The sequence below is a fragment of the Pteropus alecto genome, unplaced genomic scaffold (assembly GCF_000325575.1).
Source record: "Pteropus alecto unplaced genomic scaffold, ASM32557v1 scaffold3, whole genome shotgun sequence".
In the NCBI taxonomy this organism is placed as follows: domain Eukaryota; kingdom Metazoa; phylum Chordata; class Mammalia; order Chiroptera; family Pteropodidae; genus Pteropus; species Pteropus alecto.
This window is the reverse complement of record NW_006442484.1, coordinates 31874123-31882722: the sequence shown is the minus strand read 5'-3', so window position 1 is coordinate 31882722 and position 8600 is coordinate 31874123.

Sequence of the window (8600 nt, the reverse complement as noted above, 5' to 3'; positions counted from 1 at the left end):
GTGTGCTTTGGGAAAATAATCCCTTTTTTCCCCTACCTGTCAAAAAAGAAAAGATGATAATTGCCATTCGCAATAACATGGATGGACCTTGAGATAATCATGCTAAACAAAATAAGCCAGACAGAAAAAGTTTTAAATCACTTATATGTGGGATATAAACCTAAAAGCAACAAATAAACAGGACAAACAAACAGAGACTCATGGATATGGACAATAGACTAGTGGTTATCAGAGGATAGGGGGGAGGTGGGGGGAGGTAGATGGGAGAAAGAAAAATTTTAATAATTTCTTCAATTAAAAAAATAAATTAAAAAAAGTTAAAAAAAATTAGCCATACTTAAATTTTAAGGTATTTTAAAATAAAAACAACAAATATTCATAATAGCAATACATAAAACAGAAAAAAAAAAAGTCATATCAAACCTGCCCTGTTTGGAGGCCTCTCTTCCTCAGAGGCCTGACTGCAGAGCAAAATGAAATCTTTCCAAATCTTTCTTGTTCTTCCCTTCTTCGGTCTCTTTGCAAGGAAGCATGCATCACCTTCTCATTGTTGAGAATTTGCCTAATAAGTAGTGTATATAAACACCCCAAGCTAAACAAAACCAACATGGGGACATGACAAACATTCTAGAATTTTTATATTGGACATTTAGCTGTTTCTAAATTTCAGCTATTATGAATAAATCTATTACGAATATTTATGTACAAATCTGTATATGGATATATATCTTCGTTTCTTTTGTAGTAGAATTGCTGAGTCATATGTTAAGTGTATATTTAAGTTGATAAGAAAATGCCAATATCATGTTGTATTCTATCTAAAAAGCATGCAAGTTTCAGTTGCTCCACATTCTCTCCTGCACTGGGCATTGTTAGTCTTTTTTGTTTTGTTGTCCTAGTAGGTGTGAAGTAAAAGTATCTCATGATTTAATTTACATTTCCCTGATGACTAATGATGTTAAGCCTCATTTCATGCTTTAATAGCCTATTGTATATTTTTTGTGAAGATTTTGTTGAAATGTCCATTTTTAATTGGGTCTTTTTCCAATTACTGAATTCTATAAGTGGGTGTGTATTTTGGATCTAAGTTCTTTCTTAGACACATTGTGAATATTTTCTCCCAATTTATTTTCTTTAGGTCATTTTTCAAGGAGAAGTTTTAAATTTTGATGAAGGCGAATTTATTATTTTTTTCTATTATAATACTGTTTGCATTTTATCTAAGGAAGCTTTGCCAACTCCAATGTTGCAAAGACTTTCTCATGTATCTTTCCTTAAGAGTGATAAACTTTTAGGTTTCACATTTAGCACTATATATAGTTCATTTCAAGTTAATTTTTTCACATGATGTAAGGTACAAGTCTCATTTTTCCCCCCATATAGGTATCCAATTCTAGTACCATGTATTGAGAAGTTTTTCTTTTTCTAATTGAATTACTTGTCACCTTTTTAAAAAATTATATGACTGTTTATAAGTGGCCTATTTCTGTTCCATTATCTATATGACTATTCTTATGCTGGTAACAAACTCATCTGATTATTGTGGCTTTATAGTAAGTGTTAAGATCAGGTACATGTAAGACCTCAAATTTTGTCTTTCTTTTTCCAATATAATCTTTTGTCTACTTTAGGTTCATTGCATTTCCATATGAATTTTAGAATCTGCTTGCCAATTTCTACAAAAATGCCTGCTGTGATTTTCATTAAGATTGCATTGAATCTATTTGGGGAAAATTGGCATCTTAAAAATATTGAGACTTCCTATCCAAGCATGATATACTTCTTCATTTATTTATGTCTTATTAATTTTCTTAGAGATATAATTTAGTTTTTAGTGCCAATATCTTATATGTCTCTTGAAAAATTTATTCCTAAATATTCTAGGTATTTTAAATGGTTTAATTGTTGTTAGAATTTTATATCTTAATTGTTTATTGCTAGAATATAGAAGAAGTACAATTAATCTTTGTGCATTAATATTTTTCCCTGAAAACTTGATAAATTCACTTATTACTTGCAGATTTTTAAAGTAGATTTCTTAGTATGTGTACATAGAAATGATATCAACTGCAGATAAAGACAGTTTTAGGTTTTTTTCCTAATATGTATGCTTTTGTTGATTTTTCTTGCCTTTTTGCACTGGCCAAGACCTCTATTACAACTGAAGAGAAGTGGTAAGAGTGGTACCCTGTCTTAGTCCCAGTCTCAGGGGAAAAGCATTTAGTCTCTTACCTTTAATTAGCTGTAGTTTGTTTGTAAATACCTTTCATTAGCTGAAAAAGTTTCTTTCTATTCTTAGATTGCTGAATTTTTATTGTGAATGTATTAAAATTTGCCAAATGTTTATTTTTACATCTATTAATATAATCACGTTTCTCTATTATTATGTTAATATGATTTAAATCAATTAATATTTAAAATTTATGCATATCTAAAATAAGTTTATGCAATAATACCATTTGGTCATGGTTTATTATCCCTTTTTTTGAATTTCTTTTGTGATTTCTTCTTAAACTTATGGGTTACACATAACGAATTGTGTGATTTCAAAACATTTTGGGATTTTTATTATCAGTTTCCAATTTAATACAATTTCATTCAGAGAATATAGTTTGTATGATTTCAATTTTAAAAATATATTGAGATTTATTTTCTTTCCTAGCAAATGGTCAACTTTAGTGAATCAACCATGGGAATTTAAGAAGAATGTATATCTATTCTGAGTTTTCAGTAAAATGTTCAATGAATGTCAATTGGTCAATTTGGTTAATGGCATTGTTGAAGTATTTTATATCTCTGTTGATTTTTAGTCTGCCTAATTTATCCATTACTGAGAAGAGTTTTTAATTGTTAATTGTAATTGTGGGTATTTCTTTTTCTTTTTTCAGTTCTTTCAGTTTTTATTTCATATATTTTGAAGCTCTATTATTATGTGTATACACATTTAGGATTATTATATATTCTTGAAGAATTGACCCATTTATCATTATGAAATGAACCACTTTACCCACTGTAATAATTCTTGTCTTAAAGTCTACATTGCCTGGTTTTAATTTAACCACTCTGGCTTTATTTTGATTATTATTGCAGCATATATTTTCCATGCTTTTTCTTTTAATATATTGGTGTCTTTACATTTAAGGTGAGTTTGTTGAAGACAGCCCATAGTTGAATCTTGCTTTTTTATCCATTTCAACAACTTCTAACTTTTAACTGTAGACTTTGGACTATTTACATATAGTGTTTTTATTGGTATGTTTGAGGTTAAATATAATAATTCGTAGTTTGTTTTTTTATCTGTCCTGTCTGTTCTTGTTTTTTTTCTGGCCTGTTTTTAGATTAATTTATTATTTTTACTCTTTCATTTTATTTCTGCTAGTGGCTTATTAGTCATACTTCTGTGTTTTATCTTTTAAAATGTTTGCTCTAAGCTTTGCAATATGCATTTTAAACTTAACACAGTCTATCTTTAAATTATATCACAAAACTTTACATATAATGTAAGAACTTTACAATAGTGTAACTTATTACCTTTCTTTTCTCTCTTTTTTGCATCAGTGTTACTTCTGCATATATTACTTGGGGTTTCAGTCACATGTATGTTGTGTTAGGTCCCTTGAAATTATTCCACAAGTCACTGAGGATTCTCCTCTTCTTCCTCTTCCTTCTTCTTAAGTCTTCTCCCTTTCAATGCTTCCTTTTGGAGAATTTATATTGCATTGCATCTTTTTTTCCAGTTCCTAATCTGCTGTCGATCCTAACCAACAAAATTTTTATTTCAGATGTTATACTTTTCATCTGTAGAAGTTCTTTTTTTATATCTTCCATTTCTTTCCTCTCTGTATTTAATTTTTCCTGAAACACAATGATCATAGCCTTCTTAAAGCTCCTCTCTACTAATTCCACATCTCTGTAATTGCTAGTTTTGTTGTTGTAGACTGACTTTCCATCTGATTAGTGGTTTTATTTCCTCTTTTTTATACACACATAGTAAATTTTTATTGGATTCTGCACATTGTAAATTTTATGTCATTTGAGTGATGGATTTTGTTTTATTCCTTTGAAAAGTGTTTGATTTTGTTTTGGTAGTCGCTTAAATTATTGGCAGATCTATTGATTCTTTTAGGAGTTATTTTTTTTAAAGACTTTATTAGAGAATGTCTAGAGTAGATGTTACTTTATGGCTAGCTAAGCACCACTACTACAGGTTGACTCTTCTGTGGTCTCTACTGAATGCTCTTTCTAGTTAATAGGGACTTTTCGTTCTGGCTATTGTGAACTCAAAACATTACCACTCACGTGTAAACTCTGGGGTTGTTTTGTTTGCAGCTCTCTGGCAATTGTTCTCCCCTTAAAAATTGTTCTTTGCACAGACTATGAATGTGTAGATCGATATTTAGTCAAACACTAAAGGGAGTCCTATGAATATTTCTAAAGCTCTTTCTCTTTTTTCATATATTCTTTCCTGCACACTCCCACATCAATGTCTTGAAGACTTTTCTTCTTGGCTGGTCAGATTCCTTAGAGAAAACTCTTATAATCTTTGACCTGAAGAGTATGTGCCAGGCTGCCAATGCTCAGGAATCCAAATGGGGTAAAAGGCTATAAGTCACAACAGTTAATTCACAAACTTTTACACATTCTCTTTTTTTTTTCAGGTTAGTTCACCCATTGTTAACTGTCTGGGGTCCCCAGCTAGAGATCCTCTATTTACCTTCCCCAGAAAATAAACTCTGGGCTTCTCCCAAGAGGGAGAGGAAACTTTTGGGGGCTAACTGTTTCTTAAACAGAGTTGGAAATAACAGTCCTGATTTATAACCCCATATTCACACCATTTCTGGAAATACCTAGTGCCAGTAATACCTGAGTCTTTGGGAGTTCTGCAGTGTGAAATGAGTTGCTTCTCAGCTCTCCTCACTACCAGTTTAGGATTTAACTTCTTGGGTCTGCTAAGTCATCCATCTGTTTCCAGCTTCTGAAAATTTGTGGCTGGAATCTATTCTCCTGTTCTCTTTGTGGTATTCTTTTCCAAATACCTTTCTCATAAGAGGTAAGTGCACACATGAAGGTCTACTCTTCCCCCTACTCTAATGAATAGAGATGCTGACCAAATTAAGTCTAGGTGTAATTCTACTGTTCCTGGTGTCCTGGAAAATTTAGGTTTCCTCAATGCATTTGTTACATAATAAAATCTAAGTTTCTTAACGTGTCAACTCTGGCTTACTGAGGAAATACAAAAGACTACACTTAGTATTCTACATAAAATAAGACCTCATTCATGAATTTTTATTTCTTCCAAATACTGTATAGTAGATCTGCAAATCCTTCAATTAATTTGATTTTTTTCTCTCTGCATTCAGCTTCTAAGTGAGGGAAACATTAAATACAACAATCCTGTCAGGGATTTAGTTGAAATAAACATTCTGATATGTGTCCTGGGGGTGAAGAGATATAGGGCCACATTATACTCTTTCTATATCTATGGCAAAGAGAATTGATGTTCTGAATGATAATCTTAAGACATTATGTCTCCTATCAAATAAAAATTAAATTATGTTCTATCTTTAATTTATAAGGTAGAACTTTAGGAAACATTTTTGAGATAGTTAGACCTTCATTTCTGAGTTCTGGGGGACTCAAACTAGTGTGAAACAAGAGTCCTTGTTCTTGAGAGTCTTACAATTAAGTCAAGGAGAGAGACATTATATTTAATATAAGTTAAAACAGGAGAGTACATGTTGTGTTGGTGGTAAAGCTGTTGGTTAACAGCTTTAGGAGTAATATGAAGAAGGTTGAAGGACTTCATTCAAGAGCCAAGTGGATCTACCAAACCAGAAGAGGAATTAATTAAGGTGATTCTTGCTTTTGCTTCTTCACTCATTCTTAGGTTTTGGGCAATAGGAATGCAGAAGAGTAGTTTAGATGTAGCAAGTTTGAATATAGTAGGAGCTCCAATGATCATATTTTAATGGATAGTTTGGTTTTCCTAAATTTTCGTGATCATATTTTATATATAATAATACATATTTCATGTATGTGTATATATTAATCAGGTTTATTATGGTGACAGAAACTCGTTTTAAACTACTTAAAGCAAAAAAAACCACATTCTATTGACCAATGTGATTAACAAGGTCAATGATAGAATGGATCAGGTACTAATAGATCTAGATGCTCAGATAATGTCATTAGAAATTTCTTTCTCTTTGTCTCTTAGTTCTGCTTTCTTTCATGTTCTCTTGGTTTTTAGGCAGGCTTTTTCTACATGTTGGGACTTATGGCCATCAATGTGGGTCTTGTGTGGCTGGCACAGCTTTCCATTTCAGATCAGAGAACTTTCATTCTTAGCACCCATATATAGGGAGTGTCTGTTAGTAATCTATTTTGAGCACATTTACCCTTTTTTTCTTTTATTTCCACTTTTACTTCAATTTTCCCTCATTTCTTGTTCCTTTTATTGTCAAGGCTTGGCAAAGTCCATGCCACATTCTATCAGCACTGAGCAACTAGCCATTATTGTCAAAACAAACAAAACATGAGAATTGTGTGTAACTGCCCATATTTTAAAACATAATCCACATTAATAATTACCATTTATTAGGTGCCTCATCCACATTGGGTATTGACATGATGTGGCAGAGTAAGTCATCATGTAGTGGTACTTTACATAAATCTCCCCTAGACATCCTTCCTATCCTGGAAGAGGGTTTTATCTTCATTTTACAATTAAGGAAATTGAGGCACTAACAGGTTATTCAACGTGCCAGAGTCACAGCTAGAAATGTACCTGAGAATCCCTGCTTATGGGATCTGATGCCAACGGAGTAGTTTTGTTGTTTGAGGTGTTTCTTTCCCAGTAGTAGCATTTAATATTCAGTTGCCGCCGAGCCTCTCTTCTAAGTAGTTGATTTTTTTTCTATCCAATCAAAAGTTTTCAGGGATCCTGATAGCAGATACTATGATCTATTCAGGAGACTGACACAATACTCTGAATCCAAAAATTCCTTTCATATAGCAAAGCTGTTATTTTCTTTCAACAAGGACAAGGGCAATAAAAGCATACCGGGAAGAACAGTGGAGAGGAAAATAACATAAACCTCTTTTTCCTTCCATCAATCCTCTCTTCATTCTACAAAAATTTAAGGAGTCTATTACCAATCAGACACTATAGGTGTGGCCTTGGGTCACGACATTGAACTAGATTTAGTCACCGCCATCAAAGGCTTTCAGTCCACTAGAGAAGATGGCATGGAAGCAGATGATACAGTACAAAGTGGCAAGTTCTGGGATGGAATTAAATTTGTGTTGCTCTGGGAACACATAAGAGGAAAACTTCAATACAGACTGTAAGAAGGGAGAAAAGTTTCAGATCTTGTCCTAGCAGTCTCAGAGCTCACACACTCTTTGCTTCATTTCTGTAAGGATGATCATTTAAATCATTGCCTCCGTTAGGAGAAGTTCTAATTAGAGCATGGCTGGGTCCTCTGCTGAGAATTATACATAGTCTGGGTGTCCATTAGCATTAGAGGTGCAATAAAGAGTCTATTAAATGCCATGCTAAAGTAAATGCTTTTTGTAGAATATACACTTGATAAATGGTAACTGTCCATAAAGAAATTCACACAACCAAGAATGCTTATTTAGGAGGTGATAAAATGTAATGCAATGTTTCTCCCCAAAAAGAAAGTTAACATTTACTTGCCTTAGTCTGGGGCCTGTGAAATTCATATCTGCTTAGTCTTAAGCCACTTTCTTTTCTCATACTGAACATTATACACGAGTGATTTATGGTTTCAATTACCACCTATGAAGCAAAAACTATCCAATCATATCTCCAGCTGATCTTTTTTCCTGTTTTTCATATTCATATACGTAGCTAATTGCCTACTGGACATTTCCACTAGGATATTCCACAACCTTTCAAACTTAACATGTATAAAACTTTATTTATGATTATTCTATCAAATCTATAATGATGCCTGTGGTTCTTAATCTTATTGACTAACACCACTACAAATCCATCTGCTCAGGTTAGAGACCTAGAATTCATCCTTGCCTGCCCCTTTCCTCCTTCTCTTTGTCACATTCCCCCCAACAGCCAACCTAAGTCCTGCAGATTCTAAGTCCCAAGTAGCTCTTGATCCTACCCATTACTTTTATCCCTATTGTCACTACTCTAGTTGAGGCTACCATCATCTCCCACTTGGATATTGTAGTAGTTGCCTAAAGATTGTTTTACCTCCAATTTTGTTATAATGCAGCCAGAATAATATATTGAGATACAAGTATGGGTCATGTCAGCACCTATCCTAAATATTAAACAGCTTCTCATTGCCCTTTGTATACAGAACTATCTCTTTCATATGGTTTATAAGTAGGCTGATCATATGTTCCATTTTTCTAGAATGATCTCAGTTTATGCTAGTTATTTTAGCATAACTATGAACAGTCTCTTCTTTTACTCACAAATGTGTTCTAGTTTGATTGAAAGATTGTAGGTTACTCTATTTATAAGACTTTTCATTATTTGGATTTTACATACTTCTCCATTCTTATCTCTCATTTAAACTCTGTTCCAGTCTCATCAAATGCCTTTCAGT